The following is an 18,226-nucleotide window of genomic DNA, read 5'->3' on the forward strand; positions in this document are numbered from 1 at the left end:
GGTTCACTGGATGACTCTGTGGATTGGCATGTAGAAGAGGGCAAAGGCAGCTGCTCCATGACTGACATGGGGGCAGGATGGCAGCAAGGGAGCCTCATTACTGCCCAATGGGTGTCTTTGAGCTGCTGTGAAAGCAGCTGGTCCTGTCCCAGCATAACATTTCTGAAATAGCCACAATTAATATTTGACATCCCTGTTGGGTTTATCAATTGAGAGGCCAAAGGCCAAATAAACGGTGCTAAAAATTATTGCCTCTCAAGTTCTGAGACCATGGGGATCAGGCTGAAGAAGGATGATCGATAAGGATGAAATGCTGCCATTACGGCTACCAGTAGCCCCCACACCACATGGACTAATTACGATTTTCTCTGTTCAATAGTATTGTAATGGGTGCAGGAGCCCGGGTGCTGGGGGCTTCAGGGGTGTCTGTGAGGAGAGGTCGGGGCTGCCCTGTGCTGGACACAGCCAGTTCCAGTGGCTCCAACCACCCACTGCAGGGCACAGCTGAGCCCCCAGCCGAGGTGGGGGCACCCTGGGGAAAAAGTATTGAAGAAAGGGAAAAAAAACACGCAGCAGAGAGTGAGGGAAAAAAGGTTAGAGAAACAACCCTGTGAACGCCAAGGTGAGGGGAGAAAAAGGGGAGGAGGTGCTCCAGGCACTGGAGCAGATTCTCCTGCAGCCTCTGGGAGAGACTATGGCGGAGCAGGTATTTCCTGGCACCTGTGCAGGACCACATGTAAGACACCCACACCACAGCCCATGGAAGACCCCACACTGGAGCAGGTGGGTATTTCTCAAAGGAACTGCAGCTTGTGGAGGACACCACACTGGAGCTGGTATATCCTGAAGAACTACAGCCTGTGGAAGGACACACAGTGGGACAGGGGAGAAGTGTGAGAAGAAAGGAACAGCAGAGGAATTATGGACTGACCACAACCTCCATTCCCCATTCCCGTGCACAAGCTGGGGTAGGGAAGAAGGTTGGGAATGAAGGAGTGAAAATGAGCCTAGGAAGAAGGGAGTAGGTGAAGATAAGGTGTTTTAGCTTGCTTTTTTTTTTTTTTTTTTTTCCCCATTACCTATATTTATTTTAATTAGCAATAAATTAAATTAATTTTCTCCAAGGTAAGTATTTTTTTTTCCCATTATGCTTGAACGTAAGTGAGCTCCCCATCTTTATATTGATCTGTGAGCTATTCCATCTTATTTTCCCAGCTGTTGTGTTGAGGAGGGGAAGTGACTGAACAACTGGGTGGAGGTCTGTGCCAGGCAGCCAAAGTCAAGCCACCACAGGCAGCTCTCATGAACAATAAAATCTCTACTTTCTATTTTAAATAAATAATTTATCTTGTTTTCTTTTGTTTTCTCTAATTGAAATGCTTCTCACTGCTGAAAATAAAAGGCAACATTCTTACCTGCATTAGAAAAATTGCATCCTCAGAGTGAGTAAGCGCTAACAGAGGGCAAAATTTATCCCCAGAAGACTGTTACAGGGTTTCTCCAGTCTAACAGCTTTGCATGTTGTGTAAATGTAATTGCAGGCCAGTATGTGCTATCACTTTTCAGGAACTATATCCAAGAAACTCTCTGACCTGTTTGAGGCCAGCCATTTTCTGATGAACAGGGTAACTCAGTTCTAACACCAACAAGACTTACTAGATTATGTACAACGTTGCCTTCTGCTCTCATAAGGAGATCTGTCAGGACTTTGTAGTTATTTATAAAATCCAACAGAGTTTTTGTGCTTCTAATCACATATTAGGAATGCACCTTAACTTTTATTAGAAGAGACGTTGTTTTAGAGACCAGTTTCTCATGAAGATCCTTTCTGATAAGTAGTCAGAGTGAAAATTCTCTAAGTACCTTCCTCTGCCATCTATTTCTGGAACAATTCTCAGACACAGCTCCAGCTGGCCTGGCCAGGTGACTTCATTTTAAACAATGTGGCATCGGGCGATGAAAAAGATAGTGGCAAACTTGTGAAAGTAGCTTCAGGTGAATACTGACATATGTTTCATCTGTGAATCCACACTGCAAACTCTGTACAGCGAAGGCATGAGTAATTCTGTATAAATAAATTAAATTAATTATGTTTTATCAAATATAAGCTTCTAAATATTTCTTTCTTAAAACAAATCTATTTCTTATGCTTATGTTTTGATGAAATTCTTCCTCAAAACCTAGAGAAGACTGAGATTACTTATGAGTTAATATCGTATCTGCTGCCAAGAGCCTATGAGGTCCCATAGACAATGGAAGAAATTACTGCAGTTTTATTAAAAGTAAGCGAACAAACAAACCTTAGCATTGCAATGGGCAGATATTGTAGCTCTCGCAGCATTGGTTTTCTGTGATCTGCCGTCCCCAAGGAAAGTACGCATTGAAATAGACGTCATTGGTACAGATGCTCAGCAGCTACTTCCGGATATAGTTAAGAATAGACTGTTCTGCAATAGTTTTTTAATTGAATTACCAGGTGCATTTTTGATATAAGACAATGTTTTCTCACAATTCTGTTTTCCTTCAGAAAACTGTTCTAAGTACTTTTTCTTTACCTTGTTTTTATTAAGTTTTTATAACTTCTATATTTTTATATTACTCTTTTACAATTAATGTTGTGGATTTGTATTAACTTCTGTTGTTTATTTTTCTGCTTGAAAGAAAAAAAGGAGTTTATCCACTGACAGCGACAGCTTCATCTGAATATAAATATTTACACCAAAAATAGATGGTGAATATTTGTCATCTTACCATGTGTTATGGTTAATTTATTCAACTTGTCATACTTTTTTTTCTCATCACTACACAAGCTTTTTCTATTCCAAATTTTCATTTTTGTTAGTTGTTATTTCCCTTTCTCTCTCTCTCTTTTTAAAACTTTATTGGGTAAATTTTATTTGTTTGTTTGCTTTTTAAATTGAGTAGCTTTAAGCCTAATATTAAATTAGTGATTAATCCCAACTTGTTAAATACTTAAAAATAAATTTTAGATAATTCAATACTCAGTCAGGTGAATATATGGAGAATTCTTTACAGAGTCACACTTCTGCTGGATGTATAATAAGAAATAAATAGCTCCCATACTGCCATTTAAGTGGTGAGGGTTTAAGAGCAGGCTGTTTTATTGACAGACAGGGAAATACTGATTGTGGCCAGCTGAATTCTGTGCTGTTTGAAGGAAGGTATTGACGTGAAAATTTTAATGATACAATTGATATTCAGTGATCAGTTTACTAGTACATAGTTCTTTGAAAATCTGTCATTTTCCAACTCTCCTCCCACCATAACTTATGGCTGCAATAAGTAAATTAATAAATATGAGCTTCAAGGGAGGAATATCTGCCTCCCTTCAAGTCAGCAAGAAACCTTGTCCAATACCGTATACCAAAATCTGTCTGGCTAAGTACCAAGTAAGCATTAGCCAAGTTCCTGCTATAAATTTAAAGTTGACTATCTCATTATTCACAAGTATGGAACAAAAGGAAAATGCATGAACCATCTGAACTCTATTATTTCAGTATAATTTCACTGACTTTGTATATCAATATTTCAAGCATAGACCCATGAAGGAAAACTTAAGTTTACACTGAATCTGTTAGGTGGAGAGTAAAAGTGACCTCTTAGAAACTGAGAATGGAAATATTGTTCACTGGTCAATTAGTGATGTTACATTTGCCATAATTCAGTCAACTTTCAAAGAAGGCGTAATGCTGTAACTTCTAAAAGAATCAACAAGTAAAATAAGTAGGAGGCTCATTAGAATGCAGAAGTGAGTTAGGAAAGAATGGTAAAATAGACAACCAGATTTGTTACTGGGATTTAATACTTTTCAAGAATTTCATGTCTTTTGGATGTAGCAAGAAGTGTCAATATAGGTAAATGTGAGATCGGATATGCTTTGAAAAGATACCGTCAAGTATTATGAAATTATTTCACATGAAGTCTGGAATTAACTAGAAAATGGGTCATATAATGATATAATGATACCAGATTAGGCATAATTACCAAGTGTATTAATGAGCAGACGGTGAGCCTCTGTGTGTAAATTTTGTATATTGCTAAGATCAGATCCTTGTTTACACTAAGGAACGTTATGAGAAATAAGAATAGGATTATCACCGTAACATAGCCACAACTACTAACATTTTACATGGAGCTACTCTAGTTCTAATCTTCCTGTGATTGGTGTCCTAGTGGCAAATTTTGTTAGAGCACTTCTTGCATGGACTTATTCCAACCTGCCATATGAGGAGAGGCTGAGAGAACTGGGCTTGTTCAGCCTTGAGAAAAGAAGGCTTAGGGGAGACCTCATCACCATGTTCCAGTATTTAAAGGGTGGCTACAAAGAAGATGGAGACTCCCTGTATACAAGGAGTCACATGGAGAAGAGGAGGGGTAATGGGTACAAGTTGTTTCTGATTGGACACAAGAAGGAAATTTTTAATGATGAGAAAAATCAGCTGTTGAAATAATCTTCCCAGGGAAGTGGTGGATTCCTCAACACTTCAAAGATTTAGCTGGACAAGGTCCTGGGCCACCATGTCTAGACTGTGCTTTAGCCAAGAAAAGTTGGACCAAATGTTCCTTGTGGTTCCCTTCCAACCTGGTATTCTATGATAGTTACCTCTTGAAGGTTCTGATTTTTTAGTCATATCTAATGCTGGTTTTGTATTTTGTTTTGGCAAGAATAAAATAGTACTTTTTTCCTAAACAACTATATTGGTATTTTAGTAAGCTTGATTAGTTCTGTCACTGTTTTTGCATCCTTATAGCTTATCTTTAGTCACATCTATATGAACTTAACCTATGCTATATTTAGCGTATTTATCTGTATGCAGACAGATATTTCCTTGAATAAACTGCCCAGAAATTCTGAATATGACATCAGATTAAAAATATTGCGAACAGTGTTTTCGCTGAGGACTGGTTCAAGTTATGTTGTTAGAAATTACTGGTACATAAAATAAATATTCAGACCTTTCCCACTGGATTTGTTTCCATAGTGATGAGAAGGTTTTGATGTTAGCAACTCTGTGGGTATTTCAGATTGGCTTTTTGGTCCAATTCCTAAAAACACCTTTTGGAACTAAGCTTTTGTATTCTGCTGGGATTATTCTAACTATATATGACAGCACGATCTATGACTATTGCTCTTCAAAGGCTATGATATGGGGATGAGATTTATTTTAATTAACTTAGACATTTAAAATTAATTGTTTAAGTCTAAACTAGGCATTCCATTTATATTCAATGGAAAAAATCTGCTGCTTCCAGGAGAAGCTCTTCTTATCATACAATAAACATGTAAGTGTGCATAGGATGAATGTCACCCAACGTGCAGGGCTAGTTTTCACTGTTGTATGACTCTGGGGTGTATTTTATGTGTTGCCTCTTATCTGACATCTGGACACATGCAGAATGTTGCTTGAAATAGATGATACGTTCAAGCTTAGATACATGTATGATTTTGTGTGGTTTGAATGTTGTTTCGATGCATGATCACTGTCATTTGACCTAAGCTATTTCAAGAGAAGTCAACATGTATGCAGATGACTTCAGTCAAACATTTTAAAGAAAAAATCCTAGGAACCTAACTGACTCACATCATTAATTCTCTTTCATTGGAAGACTGATCTTGAGAGCACCTCAGATCTGCTCATGCCCTGCACAAAGCAGTCAAAATATTTCTGAAGCCTAACTATAGGCTTCAGTGCAAAACAGTGAATCATGACTTGAGAGTCATGAGAAGATGCTACACTGCTATCTGGTGATCTAAGCAGATAGATGCTCAGACACTGTTCTGAACTGCACTGGGCATATAACACTGAGCAACAGTCTGACCTATTCCAAATTCAGTCCAGTGCCTTCTGCAATAGCTCACACTCCCTGTTAGTGAATTGGACTTGTTCAAAGCTCCATGGATACAAACAAATTGTAGAGATGAGACTCTGAGGCTGGGAAAATTATGGGCTTTGAGTATAATGGATTACAGGGAAGTATGGTTAGATGAAAGGCAACAGGTGTTACTAGTTTAAATGAATTTATATAGTGTCACTAATGCTGAGGCTTTTGTTTGGTTTTTCTGTCTAAGGGCACAGACAGGAGTGCTCTGAGCATTCACTGGGTGCTTTTCCAGAGTTTCTTTCAGTCCAAATCATGATAGCTTGTATTCCCTGTGCTGGAATTCCCTCCGGGTTTTCTGGGTACTCTGTACAAACGCTAACCTTTCGCATCCAAGGATAACATTTCTGCAGTATTTTCCCACAGAATTTAAACAGTAAATAAGTTTCATCTTTCTGATTTGTTATGCTAAAACCCTTTAAATTGTAAGCCATTAAAAGCTTTCCTAGCAACTCCGTCATGGTAGCCATAATCTTATTTTCTTTAAGGACTCCCACAGTCTGATACTCATGCTGTATCTGTATTATTCTTTCCATATGTTTTTTTGTCTGTGTGTTTGTTTGTTTGTGGTTTTTTTTCTTTTTTTTTTTTTTTTTTTTTTTCTTTTCTTTCAGGGATGTGTGAGCTTTTCCAAAATATAGTTGGTCCAAAATCAGATAAGTGTCATTCTCCAACATGGAGCAAGCTGCTAGAAAAGTCAACCTTCCTAATTAGCACTAGCAAGTGCAGTGTGAAGGCTCTGTTTGCAGCCCCACAACTAAAGCTGTTCCTGTAACTGTTTCTGGTTGTCTCCATAGGTGGGCAGGGGTTTTTGTGCAAAGTGAATACCAGCGCATGGAGTTAACCAGGAATTGACAATCGGAAACATCTCCATATATAGACAATTATTCAAATACACTGTTTTGATCTTTCAGACTAACGGCTCTCTTAAAATTGTGCTATAACTTCTTGGATCTTTCCCACATAAGTATGTTTGGCTTAGTTGCTTTTTGTTTCCAAGAAGTTTCTGAGGAATCTAGCCATGTTCTTTCCTTCCATATTGACACTGGTATGTAGAATAAACTGTTTAGCTGGCTTCATTTACCCCCCCCAGTTTTGCAGACATGCAATGCAAAAACATGTATCTCATTATTGAAACAATCCTCTTGTGTCTGATAAAGGTAATCTTTCTCTAATACATGGGCTTCATAACATATTGAACTTGTTTTGATAAGATTTTTGGAAACAGGAGGTTCTTCCAAGGAAAGCTGTTAAGAATGACCACTGAATTGAAAAATGTTTCTCTTAGAGAAAGAATTTAAAATTTTGGTTTGGTTAGCTTACTAAAGGCAGTAATACAGGATAACTTAGCCTCAGGTATTTTTAAAAGTTTATACAAGGGGCAGAAATGTGATGGTGAAGGGCATTGCCATATAACATGGAGAAATCATATGAGTCACCAGAAGTGACTCCCAAAGTTACATGAATTCAGATTAGAAGTAAAGCTGTTGTCTTTTCAGCAGTGTAACTACCCATTAAAGCATCTTACCACATATACTGGAAATGTTTTCTGTCAAGAGTGGATCTTTTTCTTAAACATAAGCGCAAAATAGGCACTTGCAAGTGAACAGCAAAGGAATGATAAAGGGACATTGCTTGAATTAAGAACTCCCAGCCTCTTCAGCCTGACCATAAGATTTGTTTTGGTGAAAGAAGGCAAAAGGCCAAGAGCAAAGTGAAGGGAAACTATCCCTCTGTGCAGGTTTATGAGGTATACTTCTCTGGGGATTAGAGCAAAAGAGAAGAACAAGTTTTTGAGCTCTAAACTGTGAAAGGTTTCTCAAGGCCATGACAAAATGTGGGTTATTTGTGGCTCTTATGGGTATGATAGGCAACTTGTTTACTTTTGTTTACTCTCTAGTCTTTGTCCTTACTGCTAAACAGACAGTAATTTTATTCCAAGGAAGATATTTGGCAACTGTATGACAGGTCACAACCTGCTGAAAGACACACAACATGTATCTCAACTCTGTTGGACAAGCAGGGTAACAAAAGATTAATTTACAAGGTACCCTAAGTCTTTTTCTGGTCTAGAAACCAAGCAGTCACCACAACATGGTTTGACATGAATATCAAGCTTAATGGTTATCTTCTTGACTGTGACAATGCTTAGACAACCATCTGGTTAATCAGTCATGGCACAACTCTATCTTTTTTTCTCAAAGGAAATAGCTCAGCACAAACTTTTGTTTTGCCTTACTATGTGTTTCCAGAGATACCTTCTCATTCATCCCTTCCTCCAGAACCTCAGGCATGACAAACTGTAGTGAAAATAACCAATCAAACTTACAGTTTGGATAAGAATTATCCCAGTATCTTTTCTCCACTAATACTCAAACCTTCCTTTTCCTGATACATAGACCTTCTTGTCTGAAGGATTTGTCAAATGTAAAGAATAAGTCCGTGCTATTTCTCCCTTTATTTCTCCCTTATTATCTTTTTTTTTTTTTATTTTTTTTTTTTTTGGTGGTCCATTTTGGTTTTGGAGGTGGGCTTTTTTCTTTGTTTTTTAAATATTTGGCCTTGCTTCTCATAACACAGCAAGTTTTCAACAACAGCTTTCCCAGAATACATCAAGTGACTCTCATTATCTACCAAGCTCTGGTCCCTGTTGTGACTATTAAAATTTGATTGATCGGAAATCTAGAATTAATTTGTTTTAAACATGCAAAACACTTAGTTTTGGGGCCAAGATGACTTTCACCCCTGTGTCCAGCTAAGGTCTACACAGAAGGCAACATATGCCATGTAATATTTATATATGCTTTGTTGGGTTGGAAGATTTTGTACTTCACAGCTGTTACTGGCTAGTTTGTCACAGTACTGTACTTTGCCTGAACCCCAGCAGCAGAATGGATAGTCAGAAAAATTAATGTTTGGCTCAAATGCTCCCCATTGTTCAGATTGGTGGGCTGTGCTCCCCAATCTGTATTTTCTATTTGTAGATGAGGGGGGTGGCAAAGAGTCCACCTGAGTGCCAATTCATTGCATTGCATTTTGATGTCTCAGTTTCACTTCAAAATTCAGGTATTTTTAATTTGGAATACTGAGCAGGAAATGAAATAAGTGACTGCCAGGAGATCCAATTGTTCATACCATGGTCTGAAGCAGCAAGAATGACATAAGGGAATTCCAGCAGCTCATCTGTTTAATTGCACAACTGAGACCCATTTGGCAACCAGTCTTAACCACTGCCCTTACTCTCCCAGTCACACCAAGGAACTGCTTAGTTCACAGTTTAATTCCTATAACACACATTCAGCAGGACATCCTGCATTAGAGTTTTCTTCCACATGGCTACATATCCTATCATAGTTCTAAAAAGCCCCATGATGTGCAAGTGCTACCCAATACAGCTTCCACCAGATCAACAGTTGTGTTCCATCTGATAAGCAGAGACAGTGTGACAATAAAAAGTCTGCTAATATCTTACACAAATGATTCCCAGGTTTGTGTTCCATTTCCCAATGCACAGGGTTTTACTCTTTCTCATTCATTAAGAAACAGTCAGGAAAAATGGGATGTACTTTCTGCACTGCCCAGATGTCACAGACAGATACCTCATTTCTCCTCCCCAAACCAAAACCCAACATCAACCAGAAAAAAAACCCCAACCAGACCAAAAAAACCCTCAACCTCCCAAGAAATTTTAGTAGAGCAGGATTGAGTCCAAGCAGAAACAGAAGGAAAAGGAAGGCTTGTGAAAAGGTACAGAGGGAATCTGCAAGTGGAAGGAGCTGGTCTTGCATCTACATTGTAGCAAAACAGAAGAAAAGCTTAAAAAAAAAAAAAAAGAAAAAAAAAAAAAGAGTTTTAGGTAACTGTGAAAAGGGAAAGAAGATAATGAAGGGAAGTTTCCACAGACTGTAAGCAAAAATTAATCAAAGTATCAAGCTGTGTAAAGAACAGTAGAAGGCAAAGGGAAAAGGGCCAGTAAGTAGGAAGGGCAAAATGAAAAGGTTAAGGAGATATTCAGGGGAAAATGAGGAGGCATATTTCAAGACTTCATGTTATATATATTCCTGTCACTCTGAGTAACTGAGAGACAAATGTAAATTTGAATAACTGAATAGATTCAGTAAAACTAGACCCAACATACAAGTGTGCTTAAAACATGAATCACTCTGATAAATGCAGGAAGTACTGCAAATGTGTCAATAGCTCTTTTCTAGATTGTTTATTGTCTGCAGACCAAAGAAGTTTAGACAGGCAAATAAGGCACAGAAAATTATCATCACTTTGAGGCAGTTACCTGAAATGAAATCCACCTTCAAGCTACACCCGATCAAATAACTCATTCTTAATAATATTTGTTCAAAGGTTAGCTTTCCTGTGGCAGATGAACCCGTGATGAGCCAGTCAGGTACTCTTTATTTCCAAGTACTTTTCGAGTGTTTTCAACAAACACTTGTCAGCTTTCAGTTTGCCATTGGGTATCTGTGCTGTATGAACAATCAACAAAATGACTTTGAAAATAGGAAGATGTTATTTGTAGGTGTGCCCTAACCCACCTAACTAATGTACTTCATTTGTACATGTTTTTAAATATTGAGGGAGCTTGTCCTGTGATCCCCCTGCAGTCACAGGTGGAGAGATTTGGGGGTCTACAGAGGGCAGTTCTCTGTACTTCAGTTTGATCACTACGTGTCAATCAATGAAGATTTAAAATAATGTCTACATGGGATTTTGCTGAGGCCTTCACAGCTTTAGGTGCCAAAAAACGATTCAGTGGGCATATATCAGAAACTAAATACATTAAATATTCAGCAGCTTCCACTCTTTTCTTTTTGAGATTTGGTCATTGTAGAAGATGTGGATTCTGATGACTGAGATTTTAAACTGATCTCTAAACTATTATTTTCTAAAACTGATTTGTTTAGGGGGAGGATATGCTTATGCAAGAAGTGTATGTGGTTTTACATTGGCAATTCTTACAAAACAATGGATTTAGTACCTTAAAGTAAAGGGTTTTTAAAACTTGTTGGGGCAAAAATATGTAAAACTACATAGGTACAATTATTTTGGGGGAGTACAAATGAATATTGTAATAACTGAGAATATATTGATTATTTTAAGTCAGTCTGTAAATTGTGGCTAGTGACAGAGGCACAGGTAAGTTTTCCATATCTTTTGTTACTCAAAGAAAGAAAAGGATACAAAAATTCATGAACAAACTTAATCCTCCTAGTTTCAATTTTAGATCTTCTATATTCCTTAAAAAAGTTGAGTAAATATAAGATAAATGGATAATAAATAAATGTATATGCATTTGGAATCCTGATCAAGATCAGCACGGTGACACATGACTGTCCTCTCATCAGCCAAGGGGCTTCAGAATTTCATGTAATGGCCATCAACCAATGTGGCAGGACTGTTTAGGCCTGCCCAAGCTATAAGATGATGGTACTGTCTCCCATGGCATAAAAATGACGTGCAAAAAGTTGGAGAAGAAAGATTATATTTTTTTATAGCAATATGATTGCAAGTTAATTTTCTCTGACTTACTCGTATGACATACTTATATATAGCATTGGGACTGAAGGTAGGCTTACATCTTAGAAATACAGCCGTAGAGTTATCTTTTTCATTTCACAGATAATCAGATAGAAAACTGATGTAGGGGGAAAGTGTGTGGTAAAATTATTTCTAGAGGAACAAATAAGTCCCTGAAAAGTCTGTATTTAACAACTCATGGGATGAGGTATGTCTTTTTCAAAATATTTGATTGCTGATTATGTAGGCACTTTAGAATTGCTAGGCCAATTTAAAAGAAAATTTGAATCAGAAACTGTGTCTGCATAGACCACATTCCGTTGCCACATGCACAGGGTAAAAAAGCAGGCCACTACTAAGCCATTAGATTTGATGTGTATATCTTAAAACCATCTGATTAAACAGCCGTGCTACTGATAAGTGCTAGCTTTTGGAAGAGCATATTGACTATTTTAGAAACATTACTAATGTAGTGAAAAGCACAGTAAGCATGACTGGTATGGACAACCTCTAAGATTTTGTGTTGGGTTAACCTTGGCTACCAACCAAACACCCATCCAGCTTCTTGCTCACTCCCTCCTACTCTGGGATGGGATGAAAACAGAAGGAGGGCAATAAGACTCATGGATCTGGATACAGATGGGGGGAAAGCAAAGGGAAAGCAAAACATGCATGTGTAAGCAAACCAAAAAAAGAGGAATTCATTCACTGCTTCTCTTTGGCAGGTATCCAGACACATCCTGAAAACCAGGGCCTCAGCACCTGTAATGTTTACTTGGGAATAGAAATTCCATAAACACTAGTAACACCCTTTATCCTCCTTTCCCTGACCTTTTTATTGCTGACCTCGACATCATATGATGTAGAATATCCCTTTAATCATGTGGGATCAGCTGTCTGAGCTGTGTTCCCCTACAAATTCTTGCCCACCCAATCTGTGGCCTTAATGGTGACACAGCGGAAGGCTGGTAAATAGCTCAAGGTATTTTGGTATGGTACCAGCAGACTTCTAGTTTTCAAAGTCCACTGTGAGCCAAGACTGGAATAGTCGCAGGCTTCAAGAGGACATGTATGTTGCATTTACAGAGACTTCCGTGAGGTGCCACTGAAAAATTATTTCAATGGAACCCTGAAAATAGCCACACCTTTAGAAACACAGGGCTAAAAGGCACTGCTTAGAGAGTGATGGCTTTATGAATTTTGAGTAGTGCTTTACTCTGCCACATTATGACATGCTGCTTTCATTTTCTTTAGGTTGAATAATGTGCCTTTTACCCTAAGGAAAAGTCCAGATTTCATGTTTCTGAGAATAGATTGACAGTTATTTAGGTATCTAGTAATTTTAGAACATTTTATAGATTTGTAACACACAGAAGCTTTCTCAAATGGCAGAATATGGACCCAAATCTAAAGTGTTTCTAGTCATTTTGCTTCCAGCATGTTTTCATGGTCAGTAGCACAGAGGGTTGAGTGCTCAGAATTAAGGAAAATGTGGGATGTTGCACAAGTATGTAGCTTCAGCAATACAGTCTAGGATTGCAGTGGTGGATACAGCTCTGGGAAATATTTGAGTTCTCACAAATATTAGCCACTGGTAGCAATTCAAAACTTGACATGAAAGTTATCTCTTCATTCCTCAGCCTGAGTTTCTGACCTAAAATATCACGTATTTCTTTAACAAAGTAGATCTATTCACCCCCTGGCTGTGGCTGCCAGAATACAAACAAATAAACAAACAAATAAATAAATATTGAAGGCAGCAAATATATCCTTGTCCTTCATATTCTTGCATACTCTCTACAGTCTACAGCTGCTCAGATTTTCAGTTTTTTTCTTTCCTTGTATTTATTAAATCACCTCTCTCTCTTTTTTTTTTTTTTTTTTTCTCATCAGTGTAAGAGAGTATTTAGAGTCAAAACTATTAATATTACAGGGCTTGTAAGAGGAGGAATGCAGCACATTATCCTGATGAAATTCTATGAAGTTCTAATATTTCTTGACCAGTTGAGAGTAGACACGCACTTGAAAGGAGCTTTGTGAGAGGCGATAAAACACAGCTAGTGGGAAAAGCAAAATCAGTACAGGCAGCTGTAGAGTCCATGCAAGGGCTTTTATAAACCATTTCTGCTGCTTGGAAAGGACTTTGATGTTAAACTGAATTAAGGAATCTGCTTCTCATTGTGTCTCTTCACCAATGTTCTCAACTCACTCCTGCAATCATTTTCAGTAAATTACAAATGTGTGAGAAACACTTTAAAGCAGTTAACTACTCGCTCACACAAAATGATGTCACCCTCACTTTTTTTAATTGTTATTATTGTTACACAAGAACTGAGAAAGGATGTATCTATAAAATAAAATTCACTGCCTTCAAGGCTTGACTCCAGCCTGCATACCAGTGTTCTGCAGAGTTCTCTGAACATGATAGCTCTGAAAACAGAAAAGGTGTAGCCGTGTGTCTGTCCCCACTGCAATGCTGTGAGAAGGGACAGCGACACATTAACCTGCCTTTACTGCTTCCAGGAGCTCAGCCTTTAATTTTGCACACATCTTTGCTTTAGGTTGCTCAGCGGTAATTCAGCTATTTCTATCATGGTCCCATATCGTGCTGCATAGATACACTTAATGGTGGTCCAGAAAGGGGAAATGTTTTACAAGAAGAGCTATTTTTACCTAGAATGACATTCTCAAATATCAGTATATTTCAGGGACATGATGCTGGTATACTGTACAGTCTATTCAATCTATAAACTAGTCTTGCTGAGACCTAGAGTAAAATACTGCTCACTTTGTTAACTTGTTAAACTTCTTAATTTCTTAAATGTAACCTACCACAAGATGATTTAATAATTAACAGAAAGACTTCCAGTGCAATGATATGTCCTTTCTCTCTTGTACTTTCCCCATCCCACTTCTCCTGTTACGCAAGTTCTGCAGGTGGAGCAGCCAACTAGAGGTGGCAACTCTGTTTCACAGCAACTTTTAGAATTTCATAATTTGCTTGTGTTTAGATAGTAATTCTCTTGCAGTCTTAAATCAACAGCAAAATTTAGAAATCTTAAAATAAGCTGTGGATGAATTGAGCATAACTAAAAATAGTTGCTTAATAATAAATTATTTGGTTTATCCAATGCCACTCCCATGCAAAAACTTTTTGTTTCTTATGCAGTTTTATTGTGCACTTAACTGAAATGTCATGTTCTTGCTTTTGTCATTCAGTCTGTGTCTCCGTATCTGAGGCGCATTTCAATCCTTCATATGCTATGAAGTCACCCATGACAACTTGTCCACAGATAAGCTCTCAAAGTTGAAAAACAAACAAAAAAAGGGTAAGGTAAACAGGGTCAATGTCTCTTCCTGTGCATAGCAACATTCATTACATACTACACAGTCATTGCGAAATTGACCTCTTATTATCTATTATTGGTGAAACATAGCTTCTGGAGAAGAACATACGCTTGGCTTGAAGGTATCGGGAGAAAGCATATACATTCCTTTTTTTCAAAGTTTATTTTCCTACAAGTATTCCCTTTCAACCAATTGACTTTGTCTGATACCTAACTTATTTTACTTCATCCTTAAGTAAAGAACTATAAAAATTTTTTTATGCAGATGGTACAGAACACATCAAGAATCATGTTAGTTAAAAGCAATAGAGGCTTTGGTGTGACCAGAATAGTAAGCTTGCAGAATCAGTGCATGAGACCATTTGATTTTCGAAAATCATTATTGTTTTTTCTTCAATATGTACACATAAACCATTTGAAAATGACTTAATCTGCTGAAGATCTGCTAAATATTTTTGGAAATTACACTTTTTAATTTGGGTGTTACGCTGGTTTTATTAGGATCGAGTTAATTTTCTTCATAGTAGTTAGAATATTTTATTTTTAATAGCTAGCACAGTCTTTTGTTTTGGATTTAGTATAAGAATAATGTGATAACACACTGAACCTCCCATGGGAAACAATTAATCTTCCCTGAGACAGAGTTAATTTTAGATTTCCAGTAGCTAGGTTGTGTTTTGAAGTTGATGTGAAAAGAATGTGAGAACTCACTAATGTTTTGACTTTTGCCAAGGAGACCAAGGACTTTTTCAATGGCAGTTGAACATAGAAGCTGGAAGGGAGCATAACAGGGCAGAACCTACATGGACATCCAGGCTGGCCAATGAGATATTCTTTACTAGTGTCATGCTCTCTATATAGCTGGAGCTGGCATTTCTGGCTCTGATTTTTGCCTTTTTGCTCTCCTTCTGTGACTGTCTGTTCATAACTGATGATCCTTTTTTTTCCAGGATCAGCTGTTCGGTGCAACTGGTGCCTGGGTGTCAGCACCTCTGGGGTCATATGTATGAGACATTGTGCATCATTTCATATATATATATATGCATATATATACATATATATAATGAATAATAGTAGTTATTATTACTGTTGTTGTTATTAGTAATAATAATAATATTTTCTCTTCTTGTGCTGTCTTATTAAACTTATTTTAATCTCAACTCACGAGTTTCTCCCTTCTCTTTCAATTCTTTCCCATTTCCCACTTGGGCAGGAGCGAGGATGAGCAAGTGGCTCAGTGGTCCTAGCTGCTGACTGGTGTTAAACCATGACAGGCGTCCATAAATGTTAACGCCATTTGGAAACTCTGTTACTCATGATAGTGGCTTGACTTCTGAGGTTAAACCAGGTTTTTTTTACAGACTTTACTGCTTATAAAGTTCCATCAGGCCTGAGTGAAAACAGTAGAATATATCCAAGTTTATAATCTAAAGCAAAATCGTACTGTTTTCTGCAAAACTGCTTCTAATTTATAGCACTACAAACTGGAGCCCAACTGGAACAGACAGTAATAATAATTAATGGTGAATACATTTAATGAAAATAAAATAGAAGAAGCTTGTGTGGCAACAAATCACCTGAGGAAGTCAGGGAGAGTAAATTTATTTTGTTGTCTAAGTCTGTCTCTATGCTGAAGTACCTGTTTCCAGATGTATTATACATGTTTGTGGATTTTGTATTCTTTGTTTTTGATAGTAAAAAAGAATTGAAAGTTAGAGCTAGACGGATAATTATTTTTCCATCCCCAAAGAATATTTTTTTATATTTCAAACATTTTTTCCAGACTAAACCAGGATACAAAATTACACCGTCAAAAGTGTTTAAGAAATGAATCTAAAAGATATAGACCATATTTTGTATAAGAAACAATAAATAGGGTTTTCAAGGGTTTTTCAGCCTAGGACACATATGTATGGCTGGCCATGGTGAGAGATGCTGAGAAGGTAGATAGGCAATTATTCATTATTTCAAGTGAAAAAAATAGTTGGGAGCATGCTATGAAGTTTGCAAGTGGCATAAAATACATGGCTATTCTTGAATACTTCATTATACGATGCTGTAAAAGCTAAAGGTTTGCATATATTCAAAACCAGAGATTATGCCCTGAAAGGAAAGTCTTTCATGCTTATTAAATGTCTGATAGTCACTGAGCAATAAACCACTGATTTTCAGAAGGTAGTTTGAAGAAGTAAAACTGTTTGCTTGTTCTTATAATCTCTGCTATGGATTTGCTATTCAGCACTTTTAATGTGAGTTAATAGAGACATACACTTTTGTATGTTTATTTTTGTCATACGTAAAATGCACACACATAGATAAACAGTAATATGATATCATATTGAATTGTTTCCTTCCACTAATTTTGAAAAATATTTCATCTGGGGGGGGGGTCTTCAAAATATTTTTCTTAGCTTCTGTAAGTAAGGTTATCTTAATCAGGAAAATGTGGACTTCTGTTGAGAAAATACTGTAAGAGAATACTTTAGAATTTCAGAAAACAACTCGAATAGTGGTAATGGAAATTTATCATAGGTTTCCCTTTCTGATAAACTGCACCTATCTGGTGAATTGGTGTTTCTAAAGAAAGAAATGCTAACAAGATTATTCTAAACCATTTCTTGAGAAAGATTCTGGAGGAACTGTTAATATTTTAGCAATTAATTTGAATGAAAAAGCCCTCTTGCTATGATAAAAGCATTCTGAAACTAATAGACATTGGCAGATCACCTTCTCGGGGCATTTTGTACATTAACAGCAGCTGTTTCATGCACCTATGCTGTTAAATTGCCCACATAAGAATTCGGAAGACCTATGAAGATATCACATATTTCCTTATTTGGAGAATAGAATCTACAATGATTATTGAAGTGTATCACTACTATCCATATAAAATAAATGAGAGATACTCCATCAATAGTGTGAGGAAATCAGTATCTTCTGTATCACAGTTGACTAATGAGTTCTCTGCCCTTGGCTGAAGTTTGAGACCAAACTTTTGCCAAGAGATTTTTGATTTAACACAGATACTAACATATATGAAACAACTGTGTACTTGTCTGCCCATGCATGTGTGTGTGTTACATGTATGAATATGTGAAAAAATATAATCCCTTTCCACAGTGGCAAGTAGTTAAGTCTAACACTGGTTCCCTGAAGTCAGTCTTACACTCATTCCAATTCTTTTTACAGACAAACCCCATGATACCTTTAATGATTTATGAAGTCATAGAACTACTATTAGTAGAAAAAAAGAGATGGCATGGCTTCTTTAATATTTCTGTCTTGTCTTTTCTTTTTTTTAATTAACTTTCTAGATTTACTAATAATAGCAGTACTGTTGCAGCAGTATCTTTAAATTCAACAATTTGAGTATGCACCTAGTGGATTTACTTCTAACAAACTCTGAATAATACACATGCAACATATTGTAAAGCATGATGTTTTAA

This window comes from Streptopelia decaocto, assembly GCF_964273445.1.
Source record: "Streptopelia decaocto genome assembly, chromosome: 3".
Classification (NCBI taxonomy): Eukaryota; Metazoa; Chordata; class Aves; order Columbiformes; family Columbidae; genus Streptopelia; species Streptopelia decaocto.